The sequence below is a fragment of the Nycticebus coucang genome, chromosome 5, assembly GCF_027406575.1.
Source record: "Nycticebus coucang isolate mNycCou1 chromosome 5, mNycCou1.pri, whole genome shotgun sequence".
Taxonomy (NCBI): Eukaryota; Metazoa; Chordata; class Mammalia; order Primates; family Lorisidae; genus Nycticebus; species Nycticebus coucang.
The window spans coordinates 39,758,126-39,771,559 of record NC_069784.1 but is presented as its reverse complement, the minus strand read 5'-3'; the positions used below and the strand labels follow the sequence as shown (position 1 = coordinate 39,771,559).

The following is a 13,434-nucleotide window of genomic DNA, read 5'->3' as shown; positions in this document are numbered from 1 at the left end:
GCCATACCAGCCCTGTCTCAACTACTCGACTCTGCCATTGCATCACAAAAGCAGCCATAGATAACACATACACGATGGATGTGTGTTCCAATAACGTTTATTTATAAAAAGAGACAAGAAGCTAGATTTGCCTGAGACATAGTTCACTGATCCTTGAGTTAACTCATGAAAAAAGTGCTTGGAATGTAGCAAGCACATGCTTGACAAATGTTAGCCATTATTATTCATTCATGAATAAACTAAACATTTGAGCACCTACTCTGTGCCAGGCATGATTCTAGGTGTTGGAGAAACAACTGTGAACTACCCAGACAGGGTCCTGGTCTCGTGGAGCCTACATTCTGGACGGGGACACGAAAATAAATGTGGAAACAAGTACGAGAGAAGATACCTGGGGGTGGTGATGCTGTCTTGAAAGTGAAGCAGGGGCTATGACAGTGATGCTGGGTGATGCTGGGTGGGCTACATCAGAGGGGTGGTCAGGGACGGCCTCTTGAAAGGTGTGATGCTCAAGCCAAGACCAGCATGACAAGAAGGAGCCAGTTCTGTGACAACTGTGAGAACAGAATCAGGCAGGATGAGCCAGCTGTGGCTCCCGCTCCTGCCCTTAGCCCGACTCCCTGCCAGTGGAAGGATCTGCGGTGCTGGTGGGGTCAGGAGGAGGGGAAGTGAGGGGAGGACAGCAGAAAGGAAAATCCTGGTTCCCTGGGATCTTGCCACTCAGGGAGCTGCAGTGGTGGCTGTGGGAGAAGGAGCTTCTCCTTATCTTCTTGATCCTCATCCCCTCGCCAGGGCATAGTCCTTTTCTTTTTTCTTTTTGAAATTTAATTTTATGTTTTGTTTTGTTTTTAACCCAGTGTCCTAGTGCTTGAGCAGCAGAAGGGAAGCATCCTGCACCAAAGACATGACGCTAAGTGGGGGACAGCAGCCCTTTCCCTCTGCCTCTGTACTTAATGAGGAGTGGGACCACATGCCCTATTCGGCCAACAAAGGAGGGCCATAGCCCTTTTCTCAACGTCCCAACACTCAACACTGTCCCCTCCACCTCTCTTCCTACCACTGGCTCAAAGCCCTCAGACCAGGAAGGGAGACTTCTCTGCTCCTCACATCCATTTCTGCATCCCAGGCTTGCTACAGGGAATATTAAGTCAGAGATATCCCTTCTTGCCATCTAGAAGGTCAGTAGGAGGGTCTGGATCTGCTTCCTCCTGAACAGGGGGATAGGGGCCATACACAGGGAGTGGGGTGGGCTTTGCTGGAAATGCTCCCAGACACAGACCCTGGAACTGGAGGAGAATTATAGGCTGGCTTCCATTGTCCTCTGGTTCAATGGCTCCTAAGCTTTTTGTTGATGGAGAAAATGCCTTTGTGTGGGGTCCAAGTCCCCTCTCTTCCCTGCCCTCCAGCCCCAGTCTGCAGCCTTCTCTTATGGTTGAACATTCTGGCCTATGCTTGGTTCTGCATGATTGTCTAGCCCAGATACTAGACAACATAGGTGGTGTTGCTCTTCTAAGGAGAACAAATTCTTATCACTAACAACTTTTGGAGTTGGAGCCAGAGGTTACTACAGGGGCTTAACGCTTGCCAGCTTGCATGTCAGAGGGGAGGATTTCCTACCCGCCTCCTGGCCTCTAGCTTATATCCTTCTGGGGGTCTGTAGCCCTCTGTCCTTCCTTTAATTCTCACTTCTTTAAGAAGCCTTTTCAGACTTTGTCCCCAGGTCTGATGCCTTGCCTGGCTCCAGCATGCCCCTCAGAGCAGGAGTCTCAGAAGCACACTGGTTGATGGGCCCCCTGCTCCCACCTGCCTAGCAGCGGAGGCTGGAAGGGCGTCTCCTCTCTCCTTGTACCTCACATCTCCTCAGCTGGCTGTAAGAGGGCTGCCTGACTCACCAACAACCGGTGCTGTCAGGCTGGCTGTCATGTGGCACAGCGGGTCGCTAGCGGGTGGGTGTGTTCTCAGCCCATTCAGGAGGCCTGTCTCCCCACTCTTTGTTTCCCCTTGTTGCTGTCTTGGTGCCTAGGAAGACAGCCAGGGAAGGGAAAGTCTGACCTCTCTTCCTGTCAACAATGACTTTCTGCTTGGAGCTGACCCCTATGGGGTGAGTCAACAGGAAGGGCCATCTGCCTCTGCCCAGTGGAGGAGGAAGCCTGGGAGAAGAGCTCGCCTTCCACCTTCCACAGCCTGAGGCTCCAGCAGGCTTAGAATAGGCTCCCTGCCACCCCAAAGTGGGGGTGGTCTCCATATTCCTCCACTTTCCCCCTGCAGTTCAGCCTACAGGCCACTCCAGAGTGATGTTCTTAAACATGGCTGTGACTGTGTCTCCTTGATTATAATCCTCAAACGCTCCTCATTGCCTCTGGAATAAAGTCCAAATGCCTTCACTTGGCTCCGGCCTCCTTTCTGACCGTACCACCCTTCGCTCCCTCGTGTCCTTTGCTCCAGTCAGGCTGACATCCTTCACCCCTGGGGAGGACACAGGACAGACACATGGCCATCTGCATGCTTTTGCCTTTGTGGTGCCCCTTCTCCATCATTCCCCTCACTGGAATGCTTTTTCTTTCTAGATGCACCTATACGTTAAACCCCATTTCCATCCATCCATTAAAAAATGAAAATGTAATTTAAAAAAATAAAAATATTTATTGAGTACTTTCTTTGTGCCAAGCCCTGCACCATGAACTAACATTTCTTCTTCCGGAAAGCTGGACAAGCACTCATGGGTCTGCTGGGCTGGTGGAGCTAACGGACACATCCACAGGCCTTGCAATGCAGCCAGGTGACCTAGGGTGGTAAGGGAACACCTGGAAGGGACACCTCCCCAGCCCTGAGAAGATGGCTGAAGGAGGTAACACCTCTGCTGAATTCCTGAGGAGCAAGTAGGAGTTAGGTGGCCAAGGATACCTGGGCAGAAAGCAGGCAGGAAGGTCTTCTGACCAGAGGAGACAGAAAGTAGAAGGCCTGAGACAAGACGGTACACTCCAGGAACTGGAAGTTGGTCATAAAATCTGGAGTAGAGCCGGGTGCGGTGGCTCCCACCTATAATCCCAGGGCTCTGGGAGGCTGAGGTCAGGGTTCGAGACCAGCCTGAGCAAGAGCAAGACTTCATCTCTAAAAAAAAAAAACTAAAAACTATCTGGGCATTGTGGCAGGTGCCCATAGTCCTAGCTACTTGGGGGGCTGAAACAAGAGGCTCCTTTGAGCCCAGGAGTTTGTGGTGGCTGTAAGCTATGACACCATCACACTCTACTGAAGGCAACATAGTGAGATTCTGTCTCCAAAAAAAAAAAAAAAAAAATTGAAGTAGAGGTATCAGGGAGTGATGACAAGAGGCTAGGAGTTACCTCATGACCCTACACAGTTTGGGGTTCACCCTGAAAGTCCTGAGAAGCTGTTGGTTTATAGGAGAGGCTTGGGATGGACAGGTTTGCACCTGAGTGACCGGAGCATGAACCCCAGATTGGAGGAGGGCCAGCTGCACCCAGGGACCATTTACATGGTGGTGGTTTATGTGGTCTGGGTGAAGGCAGCAGTGGCTTGAGCCAAGTGATGCCCCCGCCCCTGGCCTACTCCAGCCACACCAGCCTTCTTGTTAGTCTTCTTTACAAGCTCTTCTCTCACCTCAGGGCCTTTGTGCTACTCTCTGTGACACTTTGCCACTTTCCTCCACCTAGACTGTCTCTCCTAGACAGTCACGAGGCTCGTGCATCCAAATAATTCAGGCTTCTGTCCAGAGCAGCTCCTTCCCCGCATTACTCTCTGTTTACCCTGCTTTAGTTTGCATCTTGGCTTTTGTTACTTCCCAACATTATATCATAAAGGGGTGTGTGTGTGTATACATGTTTGTGTTTATCTCCACCACTGGAGTGTGACCTCCCTCAGGGGAGAGAGTCAGTCTGTCTGGTTCACCTTCACATAGAAGGTGTCCCAGGCGTGCCCAGAGTGGACAGCCAGTATGTGCTGGTGTCTGGATGCACCGGGGATGTCTGACTCAGCAGGGAGCGTGAGAGCTGCACCTGGAGAAGGGAGCAAAAGGGTGGGAGTGGCACGGCAGTCAGAGCAGGAGGAGAAGGGGCAGGGACAAACCTGGGAGCTGCAACACCTATGCTGAGCTCAGGCGGGGAAGCAGAACCCCCAGAGGAGAGGAGAAAGAACGGCCAGGGAATGGACCATGAACTCATTCCTTGGACAGGGGCCCCACGTAGTGGAGTGAGTGCCCAGGTGTCTAGGGAGTGGAGATTCCCAACAGGAAGGGGTGACTGTGACTAGGAGCATCACACGACCTCTGAGAGGGCAAGTCTGCAAAGGCCCCTTGGGCTAGTCCGCTGCTGGCAGCCCCTGGGACTGCAGAGACAGACTCCAGACACAGGGGAGAGAAAACCTGCAGAGGGGTGGAGCAGAGGTGGGCGGGAGCTAGATGCATGTGCCAGGCACTGCGGTGACAACTGGGAGTGAGGGGGAGCAGCCTCCGTGGAAAATCACCACAGCCTCCCAATTGCTCTCCTGGCCCCACTTTGGCAGCAAATACTCCATTCAGAGTGTTCTTTTAAAAGCATAGATCAGATCATGTCACTCCCCTGCTCAAAACCATTACTGAGAATAAAACCCAAACTCCCGAAAGTGATTAACAAAGACCCCAGGAGATACAACCCTGCCTTGTCCTCTCACACTGCCCCCTGCTCACACCACTCCAGCCACTTGGCTGCTTGCTGGCCCTTGAGAAAGCTGGCCCCCACCCCAGAACGCTGGCACTGGCTGCTTCCCCTGCCTGGAAGACCCACCCCCAGATTGCCCCCAGCCCTCCCCCTGCCCACATTTAGCTGGCATCCTCCATTTATAGAGGAATAAACCCAGGTTTGGAGCAGGCGAGTAACTTGCCCATAGATGGAGCCAGAGCTGATTGGGGCCACAGCCAGTGAACAGAGACCAGACAGCAGCTCTTCTCACCCACAGTGGGGGACCTCCTACCTAGAGGAACAAACACAGGCCAGGCCTCTGCCTTCTTCCAAGACAGTGAGGAGAAGGAAGATTTCCTAGGAGCCCTGAACCTGGGGTGAGGGAGGCTGCCTGGGCTTCTACTCAGGCCTGAAGAGCGGTTGGGCCACGTGAGAGACCTGAGCACTTTCAAAGGGACACCTTGGATCCCAACAGCCTGCTTCTATCTTCAGGGGATAAGTAGGGACTTGCCTCAGGATGAGGGAAGGGGGTGGGCCTTGCTAAGGAAGCCCTGACCCTTTGGAAGCTTCTCCACTTCAGTGCCTTTCCCAAGCTGCTGGGAATTCCCCACTTCCTGGTAGGAACCTATAGAGCCCGGGGTGGGGGGTGGGGGGGATTTTCCTCAGCCCTGGAATTCAGGACACTTTCCAGATTTTATCATCTGGTCTTCAGCCTCTGCCTACCAACTTTTCCCTGACACACACAAATTGGAAGGGCGAGCCTCTCTAGGCTCCTCACGTCCCATCTAGCTCAGGAGCAAACAATTTCTCCTCACATCTCCCCAGAAGCCACCTGTCAGCTGTTTGGGGCTGTGCTTAGGGAACAGGTCCTCTCTGTTTTCTCTTTCTTGTGGGTGACTTGATAGCTGACACCACAACTGCTGATCCTGCAGCCTCCAAAGCCAAGATAGGCGCGACATCTCAGCACGCCTCTATGGAGTCCCAGTGAGTCACACCAGTCCCATCCCTGTAGTTCCGGACCCTGTCTCCGCTTGCTGGAAGAGTCCCCTCCTTGCCCCACCCCCAGTTGTATGTAGGCGAGAGTCATGGACTACAAAGCGCTAGGCTGGGAGGTCTTGTTCAGCCAGCCTGCCCAAGGGAGCCCAGCTGGGGCGATCGTTGACCTGCTAGTATCTGGGGTCTAGACAGCAGTCACATCAGTCACATGAATTATGAGCACTTGTCTGGTCTGAGACATATCCCAGGCCAACTGTTTGCTCATGGGTCCCCAGAGCACCTGCTACTTCTGAGAAACTCTCCCTTAATTCATTTCAGCAAATGCTGACTCTGCCAAGGTCTTGGTACAAGGCATTGAAAGGGAGAAGAATCAGAGAATGAAGAAGACACAGCTCCTGCCTTCCAGGAACCTAGAGACTCATCCTCACAGTAACCGTGTGCTGTGTTTTGAGTCATGATAGGCTCTGGACTGAGGCACAGAGACTCAGAAACAAGCAGGACATTTCTCTGAATTCAGGGAACCTAGACTGTAGCTGGGGAGAGAAACCAGTAACTCCATACCTGGTGTAAATAACCCAAAAAGCCAGATAGCTCCTCTCTCCAGCTTTCGCTTAGATGTCATCTTCCTCCCTCCCCCTATCTGGATGGGTGTTATTCACTCACCGCAGTGTGCGCCCCTACGCTCTGGAATCGCCTGGCTGCCTGGCAGCAGCCCCGCCAGACGCCAGCACCGTGAAGGCAGGGCCTGGCCTTCCATCCCTATGTCCTCAGTATCTCACATAACTAAATGTATCTGTAGATGAGTTTTATGTGAATGACTTGTAAACAGCGAACTACGGCATAAAGCTGATAACGCATATACGTAGGGATGCTGATTAATTCCGAATGATGGAGATCACAAAAGGCACCAGAGGGAAGGTCTGAGCCCTACCAGATGCACAGGCTCTGACAGGCAGAGAAACAGGAGGAGGGCACCCTGGGCTGAGGGGCCAGCAGACACAAAGGCCCAGGCTTAGGAAAGTATTTGGCTTATTACAGCGAACATAAAAAACCCAGAGGGGGCTGGCATGTGGTGCACAGAGAGAACAGTAGATGTGGGTGGCAAGGGACACAGGACTGGGCCAGAGGAGTCTAGAATCCCATGCTAAGGAGTTTGGTCTTTGACACAGAAATCCTCTGAGAAAGTGTGGGGACAAGAGTCACCCAAACTGACCAGCATTTTAAAGAGATAAAATGGCTGTGTGAAGGGCATATGTGGGGAGTGTAGTGCTAGGAGCGTCCTCTCCTTGGTCTCCGGTCCCTGGGAAGAGGGAGCTGGGGAAAGGTGGGGGGTGGAGGACAGAAATCAGTTAGGAAGCAATTGTAATATTAGGAGAAAGATGACAATAGCATGAGTCAGAAGAGGGACAGTTGGAATAGGAAGAAAGAGGCAGAATTAGTGACCAATTGGATATGGGAAGTGAGACTCTGATTGTCTACCGAGTGACTGAGAGAAGCCTGGAGAAGGAGCAGGCTCCAGGGCGATGGAAGAAGGGGTGTATCTCTCACCAGCACAGGAGTGTCAGGGACTCCTAGAGGATCTGTCCGGGAAGAGGAAGAATCTTAGGAGATTTTCTTAGTCTGGATGCATCTGGATAACAAGCTATGCAAGGACTCAGGGGAATCCACTGTGTTCCAAGCTTACAGAAGTGACAAAATCTCTTTCCACTAAGGAAATGTCTCATAGATTCCTCCCAGTTTCAGCCACCACCTCCCCTCTTCCCATCCACCCATAGCAGCCACGTGGCTGATAAACAGAGAGCCGTTGCCAGGAGAGGTAAGATGCGTGGAGCGCAGAGGGAGGCTGCCGTCATCGGGGATGATCTCGTGTCTGTGAGAGTGCTGCCGCCCACACCCTCGCCCCTTAGTTGCTCTGTCTCCCCATCTCTGCCAACCTGCTGACCCACTGTGTCCTGGCTACTAGCTCCCGACACCACTCCCTGGACTTAGCACCCAAGAACTCCCCCATCTCCTGAATTACTAATTCTGACACCCTTCTCTATCCTTTCAGCTTGTCTACGCAATTGCTTTGTCTACACATGTCCTCTGGCCCTGTCAGGGGCACCTGTCCACTGACCCCTCTGTTTCTGTCTATCCAGGAGGCCCCTTCTTCCTTCTTCCTCTCCCTCCTTCCTCACAGCTCAGCTGCTGTAGCTCAGAATTTTATTCATTCTCCCTTATAACACAAATTCCCCTCTGTGCATCACTTGGCAAAACCCCACATGTAGATGAAGCAGTTGTCCTTTTCCTCTGATGTGCACCTATGTGACTGGTGATTTCTGAAGGAGAAGGCCCTTCTGGCAAGCTGATAAGATCCACCATCACTGGAGCCACCAGGTTTGACAAGGTCCTGGGTGCAGCCCACTGTGCTTTCCCTGGTCAGCTTCTACTCAACTCCTGGCACAGCCACTTTTTAAGACCTTGTCTCTGTCAACCTTCAACATATATGCTCCCATTCCTAATTCTCAGCAGGTGATATTCCTTCTCCCATTCAAGATAAAGCCAGAGCCTGAGGAATCTCTCAACATCCTGCTTCCCTCCTACCAACCCGCCTGTCACCTTCCTCTCTGCTCCGCCTCCTGGGGTGGTGATAGACCTCTGTCCTTCTAGCCAATCCCACCATTTATCTTCTGGATCCCAACCCTTGCTGCCATCTCAGGGGCAGTGCCTGTCTCTCTTTTCCTTCACCTTCAGCTTTCCCTGTCTGTCCACATCTCCCCACCTAACATTTAAACAAGTTCAAGTCTCTAGTATTAAATCAAGCCCTCCCTTGGTCCTACCTCATCCTCCAACTACCACACTCTCCTTTCTAGGAAAACATCTCAAACACCTCCCATTTACTCCTCAACTCACTGTGATGTATTTTTTTATCCATCACAAGCTATAAATAAACTGCCATTACCAAAACCACTAAATGACCTCCATACATTCAGGGGACGCTTTTAGCCCTTGCATGTTTGATTTTTCCACTGTGGGTCACTTCTCCTTTTTACTTCCCCATTTTTCCTCCACTACCCCAACTTTAAATATTGGAATTAATGAGACTCTGTCCTAGGCCCACCTCCTATACCCCTGGATCTTCAAGTGCTGCTCCATGGTCTATGCTACAAGTGCCCACAATCTGTCTAGACCTCTCTCCTGAGCTTCGGATCCATGTATCCAATTGCCTATTGAGGTGTCAGATTTAACAGATAAAAACACCAGATGCCCAGTTAAATTTGAATTTCTAATAACCAATAAATTATGTTTTGGTATGAATATGCCCTGTGTAACATTTAGAGTATATTTATACTAAATAATTGTTTGTTGTTTACCTGAAATTCAGATTTATCTGGGCATCCTTATTTGATCAGAGAATGCTGCACGACTCGACACCTGGATTTGAGGCCCCACAAGCAGCCGCCCTCGATATACCCACATTTGAATGTCCCCAGACACAAAGGCAAACATCTGCTGGGTTATACAAGTGAAAAAGCAAACTTGTCCTAGATGCCTCTGTCCTTCCTTGGCTCTCGAATCCTGCTAAATATCTCTAAAATCTGACCACTTCTCCCCAGTGACAGCCATCGTCCTAATCAAGGCCACTCCATCTTTTACCTGCCACTACAACCTGACTCATCTCTAATATGTGTTGCCACGTAATAGCCCAAGTGATTTTACTTAAACTCGCATTTTATCATGGCTCTCAGTGGTTTACATTCTAAAATATAAAGTCCTTACCATGGCCCCAGTGCCCAGCATGACGTGGCCCCTCCTGCCTCTCCGTCCTGGTTCCGGGCCACGCTTCTCCTTTCCTCAACACACTACAGCCACGCTGAGCTTCTTTCAGTTCCTCGAAAGTGCTGTGTCGGCTGTTGCCTTCTCTCCTCCCACAGGCTGTTCCCTCTGCCTGGAATGCTCCACGCCTCCCTATTTTCCGCTTAGCTCTTGAGAATCCTTCAGGTCTCAGCCCCTGTCCTTTGCTCCCCCCAATCCTCTGCTTCCTTTGTGAGCATTTGTCATTCTCTAAGGACCTGGTCCATCCCTGGTTCTCTGTTAGACTGTGAGCTCCATGAGAACAGGACCATGCCTATCTTCTCCATAGTATCCTGAGTCCCTAACGTAGTCCCTGCTACAGACGAAGAACTCACTTAATATTTCAGGGATGAAAAGAGTATCCTTTCTCCCCATTCAGCCCTGGAGGTTTCCTCTTATCTTCCCATGAGCTCTCAGCACATAGCATTGGCCAGAACAGGAATATTTCCATGTGAATTTAGAATTTACATGCTATGGTATGCCCAGGTGGGTTATCCAAATCCTGTATGTCAATAGGAGAGAGCAGAAGGGCAAGTAGCCAGAGATAGGAGGGAGGGCCGGAAGCCTCCTAAGGGGTAATGGGAGGCCTGGGGTGGGAGTGTGGGGGTGAACAGAGCTGAAAATACAGCAACAAAGGCAGCTTTGTCTCCAGGCCTGGCTACTGAAGTGTGGCCTCCAGCATGGCTCTCCCAAGTCCCATGGAAAACCTCTCAAAATTGGATGTGTTAAGCTTGGCGATTGTGGAGGGTGTCCAGGTGCACCTATTGAGCAGACTATTGCAAACGAGGGCCTAGAATTAAGGGACTGAACAGGGCTGACTCTGAACTGGGAGTCACCAAGCCCATGGCCATCAAAGCTACATGAGTGGTGCAAGTCCCAAGGGAGACCATAGGGATAACCAAGGAGAAGTTGCCAGTGATAGAACTTTGGGGACACCTGGTTTAAAGGGTTTACAAAGAGTCAACTAAACAAGAAGTGGAGAGAGGAACTAGAGCCATAGAGGGAGAACCGTGAAGGTGCAAAGGCCGGAAGCCAAGGGGTAACTTTTAAAGAAGCAAAAGTTGAGCAACAGAGTCAGCTGCCCCAGAGAGGATGAGCTCTGAGAAGTGGCTACTTCAGGCCTGGAAAATAGGACGTCACTAATGACCTTAGAGAGAAAATTTAGCTCATCTTTCTGGTTCCAGCTCTTTTTACCTTCCCTCTGATGGCCCCACCGTGGGCAGGGACAATGCTGTCCCCTCATGCATTTCTACAAAGGGAAGAACTATTTCTGATTTGAAACATGGTCAGAAAGAGGGAGAAGACCAATACCATTTAAGCGAGGTCATGGTGTCTATGTCCAATCTCCAGAATTGGGGCCTACGTGCTGAGGAAGGAGGGAACACAGCCCCTTTATTTGGCTTACTGTCTAATGAGGGTGTCCAGGCACTGTTGAGGTTCAGCTCTGCCCCTGCACAGAGCAGGGACCTTCCTGACTGTCTCCCTTTACTCTGAGTAGGCTCCTGAGGCTGTGTCCTTCTCTGTGCCCCGTCTTCTACCACCTGCTCTTCTACCTGGAGTTCGCCACCCACTTCTCCCTGCTCTGACCCCCAGAACCTGCTTGCAAAGAGGACCACATTCTCCCCAGCTTTCCACTTCATTCTACCCCCCAGGACAAGTCTACAACAGATTTTATTTACATCTCCTCCAGGGAAAAGAGCAGCAGAAGTCCACCCTAGGTGGGGAGTTAGGAAGCACATCTATTCGAAGCTCAAGCAACTACGTATGGGCTGCATACTCCCAGGCTGTGTTCGTGATCCACCCTGGGAGCCTCAGGGGGCTTTGCCCTCATGGACTTTGCCTTTACCCTCCTGTTCCTGAGGGTAAGACCTTCTTCTCTTCTTCATCCCATCTCAGCTATGGAGACCCTTCAAATGGCTGCCTCATCCCCATCAGGTATTCTATCCCTTGGCGTCCTCAGACCTGGGGAATTCCCATTCTATACAGCTTTAGAGTCTTCAGGAATAGCCCACTAGAAGCATTTTCTCCAAAAAGGACACAGAATAGATTCATCTTTCATAAAAAAAATTTCACAAATATCATTTTATCATGACACTCCCATGCTCAGAAATCTTTGGTGGCTCCCTGTGCCCTGGAAGATGGTGGGACTCTTCACTGGTGCTTTACCCCCTCAGGGCAGGCTCGGGGGTGGGGGGATAAGAGAGAGATGGCACTGGGGAGGGCACTGGTTTCTCTGCCCCAGAGGCTCCATGAATTTGGGTGTGCCCTGTTCCAAAATGCCCCTAACCCTGCCCAGTGCTTCTGGCACAGAAGGAACGGGGTTAGCATGAGGAGGAAGGTGTCTTGGGTAAAGAATGAACTCAGAAAATCTCCCATACTGCCTTGGCTTCTATGTGGTCTACTCCAGACTCCTTGGGATTAGGTATAAACTCAACAGCTGTGGATTCAAGGCTCTTCTGAACGTCTTCCCCAACCCGTTGCCCAGGGGTCAGGAAGTTTGAGCTCCAACACTCTTCTGATGACTCCCATATACCTTGAACAAATACTTTCTTCTCTAGACTCAGACTTCTTAAATTAACATGAGGGAACTAGATCCTGTGGTCCATTCCAGTTCTGCCATTCTATAACTTGACGAGTTTGCCTTTCCTCCCCTCTCTTCCATGGTACAAATCCTCTACTCCAGCCCAATCCATTTTCTTTTTTTCTTTCTCTTTTTTTTTTTTTTTTGAGACAGAGTCTCAAACTGTCACCCTGGTTAGACTACCATGACATCATAGCTCATAGCAACCTCCAACTCTTAGGCTCAAGAGATCCTCTTGCCTCAGTTTTTCTATTTGTAGTAGAGACAGGGTCTTGCTTTTGCTCAAGCTGGTATTGAACTCATGAGCTCAAGCAACCCATCGGCCTCAGCCTCCCAGAGTGCAAGGACTACAGGCGTGAGCCACCGCACCCCACCTGATCCATTTTCTTATGCCTTCTGAACATGATAAACCAGAATAAACAAAAGACTTATTCCAGGCTGGGCAAGGTGGCTCATGCCTGTAATCCTAGCACTCTAGGAGGCCGAGACGAGTGGATTGCCTTAGTTCAGGAATTTGAGACCAGACTGAGCAAAAGCAGACTCTGTCTCTAAAAATAGGCTTTATGGTGGGTGCCTGTAGTCCCAGCTACTCAGGAAGCTGAGGCAAGAGAATCACTTCAGCCCAAGACTTTCAGGTTGCTATGAGCTATGATGCCACAGCCCTCTACCAAGGGCAATAAAGTGAGATTCTGTCTAAATAAATAAATACAAAAGAATAATTCTTGTCAACTTTGATTGGTGATGGCTGCATTGAGGAGTCCGTACTCAGAGTTAGTGGGAAATGGTGCTTCAATCAATTAACAATGTCTGCCATGGGCAGAGATAGAATAGTGGTGTCTTGGGTGCCATATATTTGCCTATGCTCTTTCAGCCTTCCACTTTTTGACTTAAGCAATCTCCTCTTCCCAGAATGCACTTTATTCTTCTCCACCAAATTCTTTCAAGGCCCAGATTCTTCAAGAAGTTGGGGGATCTTTCAGCCCTCAGAAGCTTCTTCCTCCCCTGAGCTTTTTATTTTTTATTTTGTATTACTATTATTATTTTATTGTTGGGGATTCATTGAGGATCCAAAGAACCAGGTTACATTGATTTCATTTGTTAGGTAAAGTCCCTCCTATAATTGTGTCACACACTGTGACCCCCCCAAACCTCCCTCCCTCCTTCCCACTCTCTGCCCTATTTTATTATTTTTTTAATAAGACATAAGGTGCAGGTATTAACCCTCTGAACTTTTTAAAACTAATGACTTTCAAGCGATATTTGGTTTGTTTCTGGTTTTTAGAGCTGCTATAAACAAACAAAACAAATGATAAATAAAACCAAAAAGATAATTCTCCTGGGTTCGAT

At 50.1% G+C, this 13,434-nt stretch overlaps 1 non-coding gene across 1 annotated transcript; it reads right to left on the bottom strand.

Moving 5' to 3' along the window:
- Positions 1–854: 854 nt before the first annotated feature.
- LOC128587020 (small nucleolar RNA SNORA57) lies at positions 855–996 on the bottom strand. The gene has a single exon (XR_008380454.1). It is a non-coding gene; the product is annotated as a small nucleolar RNA SNORA57 (small nucleolar RNA).
- Positions 997–13,434: the final 12,438 nt, after the last annotated feature.